The following is a 19389-nucleotide window of genomic DNA, read 5'->3' on the forward strand; positions in this document are numbered from 1 at the left end:
ATTTGTCGCTATACAGCTGTACTTAAAAGAAGACCGCTTCTGAAAATAGCCGTCGTGTCTCTAGTATTGACTGTCCAACAGGGAGGTCCAGATACGCAATAGCATCAACAGTCTCAAGAATAGAATCACCGTGTGACGATTCGACCAGCGTCTGACTTCGATCCGACCAGCATCTGAGCACCTTAAAAAGCAGCACTTCAGGCTTTTCACCATTAAACTGGAGTCCAATATGGGCATACGGAGTCCAATATGGAATCCAAGCCTATGCTTGGACCGGTTCAGGTTTAGTACATCATTTGCATAACCAATCAAAGACAAAACAATACCAAGCAGAATATAAGTCATAAGCGACTTTGATTGTGGCCTTACAATGCTGTTATTAAATACTGTCAGTGAAGACATAGCACCTTGTCTTACCCCTTTCTTTACTGGGAGAAGGGGATTCTACGCGGGGAAACAGCAGAATCGCATAAGAGACTAGTACGCTCCTGAGCTAGTAGAGGGAGCCTAAGTTCCACTTTCAGATTGTCGTACATGTCAGTCAGTGGGACTAAGATGCAGGGATCAACACTGGTCAAACCCAAATCAAATATAATCTCCTCGTGGAGAAGTGAATCAAATGCGCGCTTACATCACGTCCAGCTAAAGTAATACTTTCATCGTTTTTTTTCCTGCATCAACTAAAGCAGAAAGGGCATGGCCACACCCAAGAGGAGACAGAAAACCGAACTGGTGGGCCTGAACTGTACATTTAGTTTTCAACTCGTCAATTATGAATTTCTCAAAAATTTACAAAATGAAGTTGCAACTGTTATTGGGCGAAAAGATGGAAATTCAGAAGGAAGTTTATTCTTCTTAGGAGTAGGAGTCAAACATCCATTGAAAAGGAATCAGGGACAAATCCTAGATTAAATGTCATTTGTTAAAGGAATACTAAGTGTTCCGTAAACAGTTCACCACACAACGACAAATGCTGTGCAGAAATCCGACCAAATCCTCTAGACTTTTTTTCTTCAGTTTACCAATTGCAGAAATAATCAGGATATTTGTAATAATCAGTCCTGGAATAGAAGCATACTAAAAGAAAACTCCGAGTTTCTACTTTGTAACTGTTTTGCAGACGTGGATATGGAGCAAGACAAATTTCCGAACAAGACAAAATCATTGAACTCTGATGCAGAGAAAGCTGCTTCACGACCTGGTGTTTAGTATTAATATACAGTTTTTGCAGCCACCCATCGTGCGGTTTATCTGCTTCAATCCAAACTGAAAGCCGAAACTCAGCAGAAAGGCAAGCATTTCGCAAAATGTAATTAGTTGACAAGGCTCCAACTTTTTCAGTTCCAACTTTTACTCGCCTAATAGGTACTGCCGATTTTTCCGCAAGAGCTAGGGCATAAAGAAGTTCACTAAAATAAATGTTCAGCCTAACTCGAGAGTCACACATATTCCTTCTGGAACTCAACAAATCGAACAGCATACAAATTTTCGTGAGGATATCTTTGCACGCATTCTGGGAAAGATCTAGAGACGCCATGTCCTTGTCTTACCTCTTTCTTTACTGGGAGAAGGAGATTTCCACGCGGGGAAACAGCAGAATAACATAAGAGACTAGTACGCTCCTGAGCTAGTAGAGGGAGTCCACTTTCATAAGCAAAAAAGCTAGTAGAGGAAAGTTCCACTTTCATTAGCAAAAAATACAGATTGCTTTTTCGGGAGCCGGTTAGAAGAAGGGCCAACGTCACCGTACAGAGCACTAAAATGCAAAGAAAAGTGATCTGATGTAAAATTGGAATCACTAATAACAACTTTCGTAATAGTTACGGATGACGTTATGACGGTTATGACAAACACGGTCCAAGTTAGATGTAATAACTGAATTATGGACGTAAGAAAAATTCTCATTCTTCGGTGCAACTACATAATCATTATTAAACAGACCAAAAATAACACTTGGACAACCACAATCACCAGAAGAATTGTGTCAGTTAGATCACAACTGAAGTAACCAGTCGCGATACAGCATAAACCGTCTATTTTTCGCAAGCATTTGGATAAACGAGTGGCATTAATGGCGAAAAGACTTTCAGATCGGTCGTGAAAATGCAAAGAAAAGTGATCTGATGTAAAATTGGAATCACTAATAACAACTTTCGTAATAGTTACGGATGACGTTATGACGGTTATGACAAACACGGTCCAAGTTAGATGTAATAACTGAATTATGGACGTAAGAAAAATTCTCATTCTTCGGTGCAACTACATAATCATTATTAAACAGACCGAAAATAACACTTGGACAACCACAATCACCAGAAGAATTGTGTCAGTTAGATCACAACTGAAGTAACCAGTCGCGATACAGCATAAACTATTTTTCGCAAGCATTTGGATAAACGAGTGGCATTAATGGCGAAAAGACTTTCAGATCGGTCGTCACGGTAGTTCGTGGGTAGATAAATGTTTAGCACAACAAAATTTTTGATTCTAATTACCAAAAAGTCACTTGCTGAATCAAAAATAGACAAAGGAAAACATGACTCAAAGTAGTTGCAAAGCGCTCCTGAACATATTATATCACAATAACATATTATATCACAATAACATATTATATCACATTTAGATAAAAAGTCCTTTAAAAACACAGACCGACTTAGCAAATTCGCATTTAAATTCCATGTGACAATCGCATAAGAGATGGAGGATCCTTGGTTTATTTCTTCATTGCACTTTGAGTGGGCGGGTTTTAGACTCATTTTGATAGGGGTTTAGCATTATTCATCCGCCTTACTAGCCGGACGCCTTGCACTGTAGCAAGTGTGGCCATTATTTTTTCAAAAAAGGCAGAACATATCTTTCGTGCATCTATTATCCTTCGTGGAGGTGTGGTCAGAAGCACCACAAATAGGTGTCAGTATGCAGTTGGCCGCTATTTGACCAACTGCATGACAGGAAAACAACTTTTTGGGAGAAATTTTAACTCTTCCACAGGCAGCTACTCATTTATTTTAAGATCTTTACAGATTAACAACTTCAGCGTTCAGCCGAAGTGAGGAAACAAAACCAAAGCGTTGCTCTCGCAACACTTTACTCGGCAAAGCCGAACAGATGTTGCCGCGACACCTCATGCTGCCCATTCAACGTAGATCTAGTTAAATTAGTGTTATCCTTTATTTTGTAAGCTGAAGGTCTTTAGCATTAAATGTCATTATTTTCAGATGAGCTGCTTTACGACGAAACTTATACTTATTTATTCATTTAAGAATTAACGACGCTTCTTGACTACTAGGGTCCCTGCGTCGGCCCTGCAGTGCATTATTGCGCTCAAAATAATATTGGCCACTCAAAATAGGCATTTTTTTTTAGAAAAAAGAAAATGGTTAATGTAGATCCAGACACACTATTGGAATGACTGACTCTTGGATTGGGTCAGCCTGATTTGACAGAAAGGGACATGCAACTTGTGGCCCTTGAATAACTCTGTATACTGCTTTTGATGAGTGATAATGTAGGCAGGTGCTTTGAAAGGTAAATAAGTTTTTTTTTTATTTCACAGGAAAGTCAAATGCTGGTTGTTTCTTCCTGAGGAAATTGCTAAATTCCATAGAAAACCCATAAAATAGAAGTCATTGTCCCCTGAAAAGAATCACAGCTGTCATATAATGACTTAACTTGATTGCCTTCTTCTTTTTTGTGATTACAGCAGCATAGATGTAACATGCACATAAGATTACTTGAGAGGAATCTATTCAGTCAGAACTGACAACTGTTTGATGCTTACTTGTAGTGCCATCTATGCATTTCTAATACTATTTTATGCTTGTACTTATTTCTGGGAAGTGCGATTAGAGAACTGCTTCACTCATAGCCCAGGTGCACTCATCTTTATTTGTTAGGAGAGAATTCTTAATGATATTCCAATTTTCCATTTACAGATTGATCTAAAGACCCCCCTTGCAGAAAATTTGAAAGCCTTAACCTAAAAATCCATTTTGCAAAGCCCCCCCCCCCCCCTGCCACCACACAAAAAAAAATTTGAAAATCCAGTGACTCACTTCCTGAGGGTTTCATATTGGGATTGGTTTTATAGGGTTTCATAGAGGGTTTCCGATAGGATTGGGGTAAAGAGAGAGGATGTATTGGGCTTAGGTAGCTTGCTATGAGGTGTTGGGTTATTTATACTCTAGTAGTATTCAGATTATTACTGTTGTTAGTGCTACTTTGTTTGTTTGTTTTTCTTTTTGACTTGGGCCTGACCATGTTCTGGAAGTCCATATAGGAACCATGCTAAATTACTAAAGAACTGTTTTTCTTCCATTTTTTTTTATTTTTTGGAGCAAAAAAAACAAAACAATGAAATGGTGATTACTGACTGAACTTAAACACAGTTGAAACGTATGTTGATATTTGGACAATATGCTGTTGTCTCAGTTTTTTTTATATCCAAGATTAAATTCATTATAAATGAGATCTAGTACAAAGATGCCTTCAATTAAATATCTTTACAGGATGGTGTCAATTTGCTGCTAGGAGAGTTTTAACATTGCTAATGCAAATTAACCTTCCACTTTAGTGGCCAGTTAAACCATCATGTTATATCTGCTGCCAAATCTCATATTTGAAGAAAACAGAATAGTTCATTAAATACAAACTTTAAAATTTGAAATGCAAAATGAAAGACTAGCTCATATGAGGTTGGTTTTCATTGGGAAAATTTTGACAATTTTTTTTTTAATTTAGAAAAGATTATTGACGTAATTCAACATTATTATGGTCACAGCCCAGTTTTATTTAATTTTTACATCATGAAGGAATTAGATTAACTAATATTAATAATAACTAATTATTACAGAGCTCCAATAATATAACAGTGCAGAGCTATAGACCTGATTGTTCTTGTCCAGACTTCTCTCTTTTTTCATGAGATTACTCTGAATTTGTCTTGTTTTGATCTTTGAGATTGTTTTTACTTTTTGTGTTAATTTAGCCTGAATTACAATAGGGCAGAAAATAAAAGACTGGAACCTGAGATTATATATATATATATATATATATATAGGCTGTATATTTTTATTTCAATCCTGTTGTAATAATTCTTCACTCAACATCGATCATCTGACTTTGCTTTAGGATTTCTCTTTATAAAATTTCCTTGTGCGTTCTGCTAAATTTTGAGTGTTTTCATGCACTTAGACTTCTATATTCAAATCTTATTTTGTAAAAAAGAAAAAACTTCTGTAAAAAAAAACAATGAACAATAATTCATTTAAGGTAAATATAAACTCAGTGTCAACTAATCAAGCAAAGCTGAATCAAGGCTTCTCGAATCAAGCAAGGCTCAGAAAGGGCCCAGGGGAGGGGGGGCTACAAAAAGGATTAGTGATTATCAAGATTTCAGTATGAAAAATTTGTTGGATTCAAAATTGCAAACAGATTTTGTTGAATTTATTTTTACTCCTACAAAACCTCTTACTCTATTAATTAGTGTTAAATGTTTTTTTCTTTGTTTTAGCTGTCCACCTTGTTCATTTTTGCCTGCTCTTTGCCGCATTATGTTGGATGAATCTTCGCAACAGAAAGTATAGTTGAAGTTACAGCCAGAGCAATAACCTATTATCTAGATGTTTCGGCTGAATGTAAAAGAAGAATTGTATCAGTTGAAGGAAGTATCGAAAGGCAATTTCCAAAAGACTAACATCCGCTAATCTTGAATCTCGAGTATCTAAAGATTAGGCTGAACTGTGTGTTAAGGTAGGTCTTTTTTAATGCTTTCAGGAAATAGAACTTTTCATGTGGTGTAGGTCAAAATGTGTCTGGATCAGGGTCGCCACTCCTTGAAGTTTTAGACGTAACAATTTTGTTTTACGCCTTTTTGAAAGCTATTGTTTTATTTATTTTGTATGCCTGTTTGTTATTTTCTGCTTCTCAAATAACCAAATAGCCCATACAAAAAGATTTATTAGTCAACAATAGATTTGGCAGGCAAAGCAAGGTCATCACCAGGGTTACTACTTGGATTTTTCTTGAAATGTTGACAAACAGTCCTTAGTTTATGGTCTTCGCAAAACATATGTATCATATTTCAACCTCCAAAAGTGTAATTTATATATTATATTTATTTAATATCTATTTACATCCTGGAATTTCGCTACTAGTTACTCTTGGGACATGGTTAAACTCTTAGTGGTTGCCATGGTGTTCTTTAGCCTGGGTGGTCTGGAGGATAAATGTTTCCCACTTTGGTTGCTACAGGCTGCTTAATGCAATTATTCACTGACTACTTATAGTAATCATTAACAGGCTACTGATTAAGATGGTTATTCTTACTAGCAATGAAATTTAGTTAAAGACTAATTTTGGGAAACAGACTATTGTAAAACCATTTGTAACAAATAATATAACTAGTATCCACAGCCAACTAGACTTGAAGAGAATTTCAATCTATTTCTATATTAATACAGCTCATCCAATAAGAGGACCTCACGATCACTCCTTAGCTGTACAGAAACAAACCATAAATAGTAAACTGAAAATTTGAGGTTGAGGTTACTAAGGTAGAATTAAAATCTCATTCTGTATAGACTTTTAGTTCCGTAATGAATATTTATAGCAACTGAAATTGGCAAATCCTTAAAGAATATAACAAAATTACTACCTAAAACAAATGTAACTGAAATGCTCTGTTTCCTAGTAGAAAATCTTGACCATTGAAATATAGCTCTGAAATAACAATATGACACTACCTTGTTCAATCCGGGGCTATCTATTGCTGTTTCTTGAGTAATCGGTTTTACGGTGGCGGGTTATTAGCCCTCCGACCAACCCTCCTCCTTTTTCCAGACTTAGGACTGGCTGCATAGCAGGCGGAGTTGTCACATCTACTTTGTCAAATAAGTTTTCTGTGCAAAGGGACGAGTTGTCAATTGATAATCAATGGGAAAAGATCGTTGGGTCCCTGAAAGAAGTGGCACAAGAAGTTATGGGATATAACAGGAAGAAGCAAGAGCAGTGGATATCTGAAAGTTCCTGGGACAAAGGCCCGAAGTCAAAATTCTCATAGATAGGCATGAGCATAACACGACATGCACTAGCGAATATCTAGATGATTTAAAAGCGCACTACAAGCGTCTCAATAAACAAGTCAAAACACGGACTAGGAATGAGAAGAGGATGCTCCTCGAAACTATTGCTGATCAGACTGAAGTAGCCGCCAGGCGGGGAGATAGTCGCACTGTGTATGCTATAACGAAGGAGCTTGCGGGAATTTCGAAGGCTTCTTCAGCCCAAGTTGAAAACCAAGAAGGCATCTTGTTAACCCAGACGGATGACATAAACTGACGCTGGATGGAACATATCAGCGAGGTATTAAATATAGTGCCTCCCACAACCTCTTTTAATATCCCTGAAGAAACACTGTTCGATCTTGGAATATATTCCGGACCTCTCTTGCTGAGTGAAGTAAAAGAGGCTCTAATGACTTTGAAAAACGGAAAGGCAGTCGGTAACGATGGCATACCCCCAGAACTGTTGAAATATGGTAGAAGCACCCTAGCAGTGCCCATGTTTGAACTTTTGTCACGTGTTTAGGATGATGAAAAAGTCCCGAGTGAATGGTCAAAGGCAGAAATTGTCGAACTCTTCAAAAAAGGATAAAAGACTAAATGTGATAATTGAAGAGGCATTGCTTTACAATCAGTTGGTAGCAAGGTTTTGTGTCAAATTATTCTCAATATAATTCAAAGTAAAGTGGAGAAAGTTCTGAGAGATGAACAACATGGATTCCGCCAAAACAGATCGTGTTCTGACCTAATATTTAGCCTGAGAGTCCTGCTCGAAGAATCTAATGAATGGCAGGTTCGACTACTCACAGTATTTATAGACTTTCTCAAGGCTTTCTACTCGATACACCGCCGGACCATGTGGAAAATTTTAATGCATTACGGGATCCCGATCAAAATTGTAAATATAATTAAAGCGCGGTACCTCGATATTATGTGCGCAGTACAAACCGAGGGTGGCATAACGGACTGGCTCACCGTTCAGTCGGGTGTAAGGTAGTGCTGCATTTTCTCGCCACTGTTATTTGCCATAGTCATAGATTTTGTGCTTAGTGGATGTAGCTTCAATGGGGGTCTACAATTAAACCCACTAAGAGCACTTTACGATGGTGTTTTTGCGGACGATATTGCACTCTTTGCTCACGAATCAGAAGCTACACAACACAATATAAATGAACTTGGGCGTGTGTCAAATGCTGTTGGACTTTCCATAAATGCTAACAAGACTAAATCAATGTCAAATGCGATCATTCCTGACTTAGCTGAGGGACTTTTGGTCAGCAATAAGGAAATTGAAGTAGTGAGAGCGTTCAAATATCTCGGCAGCATTCTTACGCAAGATGCCAATCCTGAAAGAGAAATTTTGTGCCGAATAGCATTGGCTGGCTCTGCCTTCAATTGTCTTAGAAATGTTTGGAGAAATAACAGATATATCTAGAAGCTAAAACTCAGAATTTATAATAGCAATGTCCTCTCCGTCCTTACACGTGGCTGTGAAACTTGGGGCCTCTTTGCTTGGGTTCTTCAACTATACCATGTTCAGCAAGTATTTAAAGGTTGGGTCTCTCTTTTTCCACGTCACTTTCGTCTACTTGCTCCGCTATTACGTCCAGCGTGCTGAAAAGTATGCGGAAAAATTTCACAAATCGTGGTCGGTATAACCGAAAAGTACTATGCCGTCTTTATTCTAGTTTTTGTATATCTAACCAGTCGGAAATATAATGATTTTAATTTATTTTTGTTTATTCTTTTGCCTTAATGAAGAAAGATAAGATACAATTATACGAATGAATGAGTCTGTTGATAAGCTCACAGATCAGTGACACGAGACGAGAAATACAAATAAAACATAAGTAAAGGAAAATATCAAAAATATGGAGTAAGCTATATTTCCATTCAATGGCAAATACCATTAGTTTGACTTAGATGGCGTTGATGCGGAGTTTTTAGCCTTGTTAGTGAGAGAGAGAAAGATGGGTTTATTAATATAAACTAAATAAAAAAAAATAGTTTTTTTTAACTAAAAGTAAGGAGCGACAATAAAACTTAAAACGATCAGAAATTACTCCGTGTATGAAAGGGACTATTCCCTTCTCGACGCCCCGTTCTTTGCGCTAAAGTTCGACTCTTTCTCTCAATTCTACTTTATTAAACTGTATAAAAAATTAGCTTAAAGAGCGGGGAGTTGAGAAGGGAACAGCGATTTTTGATGCGTCTTTTGAAATTCTCTTTTTATTGTGTTGGTATTATGTTGGCATTGATGAAGTAAATGAATGATTACGGTTTTGGTACTGTAAAAGCATTAGTATGCCGGGAAATTAAAACTTCACTCGAGTCTTTTGTTTTTTGAATTAAAATTGAATAGTGGTGGGCATCAAGTCTTGGCTAATTGTAAAAAAAAACTTACAAAAAAACCTTTGTAAAATATAAAAAAAATTTGTTAATATGTATTTTTGTTACTTTTTTACAATGGCAAAAATTTAGGAGGGGGGCTCGAACCGAGTACTCCCCTCCCCTTTTGACACGGCCCTGTCCTTAGCTATGCCTAGGAAATAGCTATGGCAACTACACATATCTTCACCAAATCCTAAACTACCTGTGCCAAAGTGCCTGAACTACCAACTATACTATTCAAACATAGTTAATTTACACAAAGTGATAAAGATTAATCTTTTAAATCCATGGTTGAATTGGATTTAAATCCAATTGAGACTTTTAAATCCATGCAAAAAAAATTAACGTTGCATTTAATTTAACGTTAGCAAATCAGCTACCTTTTTTTATGTAGCACTAAAATAAATATACAAGCAAAAATAATTCTAGGACATTTCTCTGCCAAGTGATTTGTCCAGTAAAATGAAAACAAAGTAAGGAATATTATTTGCCGTTTTTTTATGAATCAAAAGAAAAATCACAGACATGGCAAAGGTATCGCCCAATTATTTTTATAATAATTATTTTTATTTTTATAAAATAAAGGGAAGCAAACGCTACCCTTTATTAACAAGTGAGAGACTAAAAAGTTTGAAAAAAATCTTGATCCTACAGATTATTGATAGTTGTTTCTTTCGTCACGTTCTGCTCAAGTTTACGGTTATCATTATGTAGTACATCCGCTCTGAGTTCCAAAGGGATTTAATGGCCTCTACAGATTATTTGGATTTGAACGATCTGTCGCTCATCGTATTTTGAACACATTTTAAACTCCATCTTGATAGAAAAAATCCACAGGAGGAAAATCGGCAGTGCGCTAAAATTTCTTGCTGGCGAGCCGAGCCGCGCCACCGTTTTCCTTTGGGCACCTCTATTTGTCGCCGAAAAGAAACCGGCACGGCATTGGAGTCTACCTAAAACTTTATAATTTTGAAGCAATAAAAAGAAAAATATTTGAAAATTTGGGCTTTAGACCCTAGATGGGTCCAGGAGGAGAGAACTTTCGTTTGATGTCCTTGGTGCCTTAAGTCCTTAAGAATGCCCTTAAAAATGCCCTTGAGTCTCCTTTCTCTTATTGCCCTCATTCCTTCGTCTAGTAACAGTATTTCCAGTTTAGGTGGGTTGCCTAAAGTTAGGAGTTTTGAAATCTTTTTAAGGGAAATTCATTTCATTTTTAGATTCTAAATAAGGGAGCTTTTACCCTTATAGTACTAAAGATTTTAGTCTCTTAGGATCCTTATATTGTTTCTGGACTCAATGCTCTGTGTGAAGGGAGAACATGATGTAAGAGATAATGTTCCGTGTTAAGGGAGAACGAGACAAGCACCTACAGTTCCATCTGTTAGAATAATAGGGGACATTGCTGGGGGTCCGGGGGTTTCTACCAGATTAGAAAGAAATCATTCTTGGATTTATTTCCAAGGTCGTTAGATGGTGTAAATTTGAGCCTAGCTCAAGCTACATCAAGTTGTTTTTATTTCTTTTTAAAAATAACTATTCCTGAATTTATTATCCCTTGAACATAGCACCTGCTTCGAATGCCTCCACATCTACCCGCAAAGACGATCTACGACTTCGACCCTATATAAACCGGTTGGAAGCAATCGCGCGGCCGACCAAAGAGATGTTGGTCCTAAAGCCTCTCCGAGTTCCCAATGATTGCAAACATCAGACCGGGTAAAGCGCAAATACTCGCCATTGACCCGAACGGATGGAGGAGGCAGATGTGACTCTTTAGGTCAATCAGCACTCGGCAGGAGACTCAAGTCAAAGTAAGTCAAGTGAATATAGCCACGTAATGTATTTAGTCTGAAAAGTAAAGGGTATAGTAATGCAATAAAAAAAATCTGAACAAACTCTAGTACAAGTCCATGGAGACTGATTGTCCATAACGCATTGATATTCTTCACTTGAAACTATGAAAAAGATTTCCGTCTTGAAACACAACTAGTCTCCCAATTCCTTGTTTCTGCAAAGTTTTTTTTTATGTTTGAGTCCATCTTTCAGGACTTTTGTGTCATTTTGTTCTGCTTTTCTGTAGTTCAAGGCTTTGGGTGCTTTGATGAATTTATGCTCAAATTCTAGTACAATCACTATAATTTTACTTGAACATCATATATGCTCCAATAGTCTTCTTCCTAAACTGTTAGTAACAAAATGGAAATGCAGAATTTTTCAATTAAATAAAGAATTTACAGGATAAATACTGATAAAATTAACGTAAGCAATCATTTACCTGATATAGTCTTAATGTTTTGTTGCTGTGTATTTTGCTTGGGTGATGAGCAATCCTTGCTTTTGTGTCTATATTGAGTGTAAATTTAATTATCTTACAATATAAGTTGCGCTGTTATCAAGTGGCAGATATCAACACTATTGACTTCAACAATATTTAAAACTAACCAGGAATATAATGACTAATCATCGGGAATCGTGGCAATTTTTTGAAAAAAGTGGGATTTCTTAGATAACGGAATAAAAAAAAATGGCCCCATAGAGGCGCGAACGACTTACAAGACTTACTGCTTGAAAGTTGTCCAGTCATCGCTGTCCAATTTCATTCAAGCACGCTAACCGCTTCGCCAAGAGGGCTTACATCAAAAAATGTTTTAATTATATGATTGTACATAGTGAATCAAAAGTGAAATAAATAGACTAAGAAAAGGAAATTATACGAAAATATTAAAAGAAATTTATTAGACAAAAGAGAAAAAAAATATTTTCTTTGTTTTCATGACTCTCACGTATAAAAAGAGTGGTTGCAATTAGCAGAAAAGTCAATGGAAAATAATTACGGTATTACCAAAGGAAGTTCTCGGCTAAATAATTGCTTCATTTTTTGTTTTGAGACAATAAAATAGTTTTGACAATTACAAATAGAAAATTTAGTTTTGAAAACAAAAGACAATAAAATGTCAATTTGGAAAAAACAATTACACAGCACTTCAGATTGAGCATTATTTCTTGAATCATGTTCTCCCTTTATACAGAAGATTGTGTCTAGAAACAAGATAAAGAGTCTAAAAGACAAAATATTTGGTAGCTTTTGATTTAGTCAAAATGCCCTTTTTACTTTTTAAAGCTACCCTCTTAAACTTAACCTAAACTTTGGCAATTTTATTCGAATCATAGTTCAACTTAAAAATAAGAATCTAATAATTACAGAGTATTTTCAAAAGTAAAATGCATCTAGTATTCAATCAGTTAAGGTAATTTAACTGAGATGCAATCATTTAAGGCAAGTTTAGTCTTACCCATCAAAAGTTACGAACCTGAAAAACTTGCCTTTTTGAAAAAAAAGGGAAAAATTTTCTAGAAGTTATAGAATCTTCATGAAAATTGCACCATCAGATTTAGTGTATCAGAGAACCTTGCTGTAGAAGTTTCTAGCTCCTATATGCAAATACGTGGAATTTTGTATTTTTGCCAGAAGAAAGATCACGGATTCGTGTTTATTTCATTTATTTATTTTTTCAAGTTTGATAGTATAAACCCATCTTGAAATATCACGAGAGGGCTTATTCATCACGAGAGGCACTTCATATAGAAGGGGTTGTCGCATAACTTCGGAGTGGGCTAATTTAATTCGAAATCAGAAGTTCTAGTGCCCTTTTTAAGATTCTAAAGTAGAACTTTGTATTTTTTCCAGATGAAAGATCATGGATGCGTTTTATTGTAGGCTCCTTTTTTTTAAGGGAGATCGTATCAACCCAGTGTTCCTAGAATGTCACAAGAGGGCTTATTTGAACAGAAAATATAAGTTCTAGTGCCCTTTTTAAATGACCAAAAAAACTAGAGGGCAACTAGTCCCCCTCCCACGCTCATGTTTTTCAAAAAATCTCCCGATCAAAATTTTGAAATAGCCATTTTGTTCAGCATAGTCAAAAATCTAATAAGTATGTCTTTGACGATGACTTAATCCTCTAGAGTCCTGGGGGATGGGCTGTAAGTTATGAACTTTGTCCACTGTTTACATATAGCATTGGTTATTGGGAAGTATTCAGACGTATTCTGGGGGATTTTTCTGAGGAGGGGGGGTTACATGGGAGGATTCCCATGATCTGGTCAGATCTGGACGATCTGACGTCTTTCTCGATTCACTACCCGGAGAATTCCAGATCTTCTAAATAGAAGATCTTCTATTTACTTATGTTCACAATCGTGATGGTCTTACTTGCAACCTTTATCATTTAATTGTGTCAGATTCAGCTCTACTTTCATCAATAGTTCATGTGGACGACTCGTAAAATCGACGACGATCATTTACCGATCACGTGCCAACTATCCTGCTCCATGGCGAGCTTTGTGCAACGTAACTCTCCCAAGTGGTTCTCAAAGTTAAATTGGGAAAATACCAATGTTCCACTTTATGTATTGACATTGTCCCAGTTATTATCATCTATTAAAGTACCTTTCCACTTATTGCAAACATCTGTATGTACAACTTCAACTCGGATACATATCAACTCGTATTTTCAGCAAATAGTGTTCTGTCTCAAGTCTGCCGCTAAAAAGCTGTTCCCTCTGAGCGCGTACGAACGGTTACTCGCAATCCGTTTTGGAAAGTTGATCCTAAAGTGAAGATGGCTAAACAAAAAGATAAGTTCTGGCTCCGTATGTGGATAGCCTGTGATCGTCCTCCTTCTGGTTCAGTAGATCAAATAAAACAGAAAACCAAACGAGAGTACAAATATTCCCTGCGTAGAGTGAGACTGAATGCCTGGGATGGTCCTTGTGACAAGAAATCCTGGGATCGTGTTATGAACAGTGTAAAGTATTCACCTCCAATTAATTCGTCTCTTCGGGTATGTGACTTTGTTTCTCCTTATAAAATATTTTACTTTCATTTAATGTTAATCTCCAAAATCATTTTACAAAGCTTGTCAATTCAATCCTCCCAATTCGTATCAACCAATCTCAAGTGTTATCGGTGGAATCTGGTGTTATATTCCGAGCTCTTAAGAAAGTGAATAAGTCTGAGCATCTCGATAGTGATGGTCTTTGCTTCAAGTTTGTTGCTTATGACTGTCCTGAACTGCTGAAGCATTTGCAGTTATTGTTTCAGATGTGTTTGACATAGTCCATTTTGCCACATAGTTTTTTGTCCTGGTGTATATATCTCCCATAGTTAAGAGGGGTAAGGACCCCAGTGCTTGCTCTAATTACCGTCCTATCACTGTCTTGTTAGTAAGCTATTTGAGTATGTACTGCTACCGGCCATCAACTCCAAGTGCAATTTTACGCCCTTCCAGCTTGGTTTTAGAAAAGGTATGGGCTGCGATCAAGCTCACCATATTGTGGGTCGGCTAATGAAACAAGCTGTTGCTCAAAAAAGTCCCCTGTATTATTTGACTGTTGACATATCTAGTGCTTTTGACAATGTAGTTCATTCAAATGCTTTTTTTCTCTAGCAGCCTCAGGTGTTAACCTTTCTATTGTTTCCGTGCTTAAGTATTGGTATGCTAATTCTTCAGTTAGGGTGAAGTGGAATTGTTCTGTAGGGGAGTATATTCCTGTTAAAAAAGGCGTTAGGCAAGATGCCGTGTTATCACCGAGCATATTAAAATGTGTTTGACATCACTGATGCGCCCTCACGACTGAAACATTTATCTGAAGATATATCTCTTAAAACTCAGCAAATTATTGATGTTTATGACCCTCTTTGGCCATTTTTTGAATTGAGGTAATTTATTTATGTTGTATGTTGTTATACTGTTATGTTATTTATGTTGTTATGTTTTTTTTCTTGTTTTTTCTTTTTTTGTGTTTTTACTCCACAGTTTTATGTATTTTGTGGGTTATAAATAAATTCTTCTTATTATTATTATTATTCAGCAAAGCATGCTAAACTGAGCTTTAAAAAAAGAATTGTTTATATTAAAAAAAAAATCCGGTTGGATCTAAAGAAATTTTAATCTTTAATTAGATCTGATTTTATTAAATGTGATGAAACTTAGGTTAAACCTAAGGCTGCTGGATCTATACACACCGTCCTAGCAACACAAAATTAGTAATGTGTCTAAATTTGATATTAACTAGTAAATTAGTTATAAACTGAATGGCCATCTCAGAATTTATCAATTATGGTATTTAAGCATTCTTCGGGTGAAGATCATCTTTTTTGAAAAAAAAATGACAGACATCGCCACTTTGTTGCATAGTAATCTTCTTAATTAAAATCGTCTTTGAAATTGAAAATTAACTATCGCCATCTAGATTCAGCCAAGAAAATTCTAAAGTTGATTCTAAGTGAAAACCCAATGGCTTTAGTAGAACGTTTTTTTTTTTTTAATTTTGCTTATACTCTGCATACTAACACAACCATATCTATATAACGATAAAAACTTGTTGATTTTCAGAAAATTTAAGGTTGGATGTAAAGAAATTTAGAACTGCAATTAAAATATGGCTTTTGGTAATCAGATGAAACTTAAATTCATTTTAATGATGCTGCAATTCCTGACGTTGCCGTAGGAGTTGCTATATCAATTTAGTGCATATATCCATCTAAACTGGATATCAAAATAAGCTAAATGTAATTTTTGAACGTTTTGGCTCCACTTATTAACATTACAATGTCAAAGTTGCCAGTAAAGTATATTTTTAAATCGTTATTCAATTTGCAATTTTCTTTGGCTTTTCAGTAAAATTATTATCTGTGATGAAACATAATTCATCTTTAGTCATCTGCATGTTTCTTCAAAAAAATTGATATCCCTTATATATCCCTTCTATATGAGATTTGTGATGTTTCCAAGTGCAGTTTTTATTTGGATATGATACCATTTTCAAGATGTTTCAGGCTGTTTTTTTTTTTTTTTCAAATTAATAAATTTATGATTTGCAATGAAGTTTTACCAATCATGTTATCCGACATAACAGTTACCATTCATGGACCAGCTTAAATCGGTAATTGTTCTTTGCTTAACTTTTTTAAATGTATTTTAAATTTTTGTTTACGATGGGCTAGAATATATTCTTTACTAGATAGTGTTTGACGGCGCAACCATGATGGTAAAAGCTTTGTCATTATTAATGGCGATGATGGAAAGTTGAGAGAGGCTAAGTGGGCATTAATTCAGGATCAATTTGCCAAAAGAAAATAAAGTATATCTATCCAGTCGGAAATATAATAGATTTTAATTTATTTTTGTTATTCTTTTGCCTTAATTAAGAAAGATAAGATACAATTATACGAATGAATGAGTCTGTTGATAAGCTCACAGATCAGTGACACGAGACGAGAAATACAAATAAAACATAAGTAAAGGAAAATATCAAAAATATGGAGTGAGCTATATTTCCATTCAATGGCAAATACCATTAGTTTGACTTGGATGACGTTGATGCTGAGGTTTTAGCCTTATTAGTGAGAGAGAAACAAAGATTGGTTTATTAATATAAACTAAATTTTTAAAAAAACTTTTTTTAACTAAAAGTAAGGAGCGACATTAAAACTTAAAATGAACGGAAATTACTCCGTGTTTGAAAGGGACTGTTCCCTTCTCGACGCCCCGCTCTTTGCACTAAAGTTTGATTCTTTCTCTCAATCCTACTTTTTTAACAGTAAAAAAAATTTTAAGTAGTAATACAGTAAGTCATATAGTAGTCATTTACAGTAGTAAAACAGTAAGTCATACACGGAGTAATTTCTTTTTTTTCAAGTTTTAATGTCGCTCCTTACTTTCAGTTAAAAAAACTAGTTTTTTTTTATTTAATTTCTGAACGTTTTTGAATTAATGCATGTTTGATTTTGGCTCTTCTCACATAAATTATTAAAATGAAATTTGTATATTAATTCTTTTTTGGCTAAATGGTTTTCTCTTAGTTTTGACCAGACGATTTTGAGGAAAAAGGGGTGGGGGAGGAGGCCTAGTTCCCCTCCAATTTTTTAGTTACTTGAAAAGGCAACTAGAACTTTAAATTTTTAACGAGCGTTTTTATTAGTAAAAAATATACGTAACTTAAGAATTAACTTACGTAACGAACTTTTATATTCTCATATTTTTATTATGTATATGAGAGGGGTTTGTCCTCTCGTTAATACCTCACTCTTTACACTAAAGCTTAAGTTTTGTCCCAACTCTTTAAGAATGACCCCTAAATCAGAAAGACCGCAAAATAAATAGTTGAAATTACTTAAAACTATTTTAGCGTAAAGAGCGAGGTTTTTAGGAGGAGATAAATCCCTCATATGCGTAATAATCTCTGTTCGTTTTAAGTTTTAAAGTTGCTCCTTACTTTCAGTTGAAAAATCTTTTTCAAGTTTATGTTTTCATTGTTTTTTTAATAATAATGCTAGAAAATCCTGCGCCCCCTTCATTGAATTTATCTCCCCCCATGACATATTCCTCCAAGAAAGATCCTCCCACATAACCCCCTCCCCTCGACCAAAATAATTTCTGTTTGTTTCTATTTCTAATTATTTCTCCTTACTTTCAGTAAAAAGCTTGTTTTAAAATTTAAATTCTTTAAAGGATAAGTTGTGGACATTTTTTTTTTTAGAAAACAGAAAATTTTAGCATTACTCAAAATTTTGATGATCCTTTTCCTCCGTTTAATTAATAACGGCTTCGTATCGTCGTAAATCGAAACTGCTACCAAGCAAAAAAAAAACAGGTAAAAAAAAGGTAAAAAAAAAAGGAAGGAACAAAATACATATACCGTATCTGAAAGATGCTGCCAAAGTAAAACCAGTAAACATCGTTTCATTTTTTTAGTTTATTTTTAATGTATGCTACATTAACTGCTGAACTGATCTTGATTGTTGAACTGAGACTGAACTGAAAACATAACAAATATTCATATAAACAATTCTTCTTCTTTCCTGCTTTACCCAGAAAATGAGACTAGATTTGACCCTAACTTCTGAAATTTTGTACAACTCTCACAAAAACATTACAAAAATGCATAAAAATAAATTTTTAATGCGTCTTTAAAAATTTTCTTTTTATTGTGTTGGTATTATGTTGGCTTTGATGAAGTAAATGAATGATTACGGTTTTGATACTGTAAAATTATCAGTATGCCGGGAAATTAAAACTTCAACCGAGTCTGTTGGTTTTTGAATTAAAATTGAATAGTGGTGGGCATCAAGTCTTGGCTAATTGTAAAAAAAAACCCTCAAAAAAAATATTTGTAAAATATAAAAAAATTTTGTTAATATGTAGTTTTGTTACTTTTTTACAAGTTGCAAAAATTTAAGAGGGGGGCTCAAACCGGATACTCCCCTGCCCCTTTGACACAGCCCTGTCCATAGCTATGCCTAGCTAATAGCTATGGCAACTACACGTATCTTACCAAATCCTGAACTACCTGTGCCAAAGTGCCTGAACTACCAACTATACTATTCAAACATAGTTAATTTACACAAAGTGATAAAGACTGATCAAAGACTTTTAAATCCATGCAAAAAATATAACGTTGCATTTAATTTAACATTGCCAAATCAGCTACCTTTTTTATGTAGCACTAAAATAAATATACAAGCAAAAATAATTCTAGGACATTTCTCTGCCAAGTGATTTGTCCAGTAAAATAAAAACAAAATCAGAAGAACGCTAGGAAACGCAAGGGAAGCGAACGCTACCCTTTATTAACAAGTGAGAGACTAAAGAGTTTGAAAAAAATCTTGATCCTACAGATTATTGTTAGTTGTTTCTTTCGTCACGTTCTGCTCAAGTTTACGGTTGTCATTATGTAGTACATCCGCTCTGAGTTCCAAAGGGATTTAATGGCCTCTACAGATTGTTTGGATTTGAACGATCTGTCGCTCATCGTATTTTGAACACATTTTAAACTCCATCTTGATAGAAAAAATCCACCGGAGGAAAATCGGCAGTGCGCTAAAACTTCTTGCTGGCGAGCCGAGCCGCGCCACCGTTTTCCTTTGGGCACC

The 19389-nt window shown here is 35.4% G+C and overlaps 1 protein-coding gene across 5 annotated transcripts in view; it reads left to right on the plus strand.

The window, feature by feature from the left end:
- LOC136029563 (uncharacterized) overlaps positions 1-19389 on the plus strand; it is a 384714-nt gene that overhangs the window by 322696 nt on the left and 42629 nt on the right. For 2 of the 5 annotated variants that reach the window (XR_010618068.1, XR_010618069.1), the window contains 2 exons: positions 5513-5751; positions 11018-11263. The exons of 1 other annotated variant lie outside the window; for it this stretch is intronic. The gene's annotated coding sequence lies outside the window, so the exon portion shown is untranslated. Of the gene's footprint in view, positions 1-3371; positions 3529-5512; positions 5752-11017; positions 11264-14065; positions 15175-19389 lie in introns of those variants that run through there. 2 more of the 5 variants (XR_010618070.1, XR_010618071.1) reach the window with 2 other exon arrangements.

Source organism: Artemia franciscana, chromosome 7 (assembly GCF_032884065.1).
Source record: "Artemia franciscana chromosome 7, ASM3288406v1, whole genome shotgun sequence".
In the NCBI taxonomy this organism is placed as follows: domain Eukaryota; kingdom Metazoa; phylum Arthropoda; class Branchiopoda; order Anostraca; family Artemiidae; genus Artemia; species Artemia franciscana.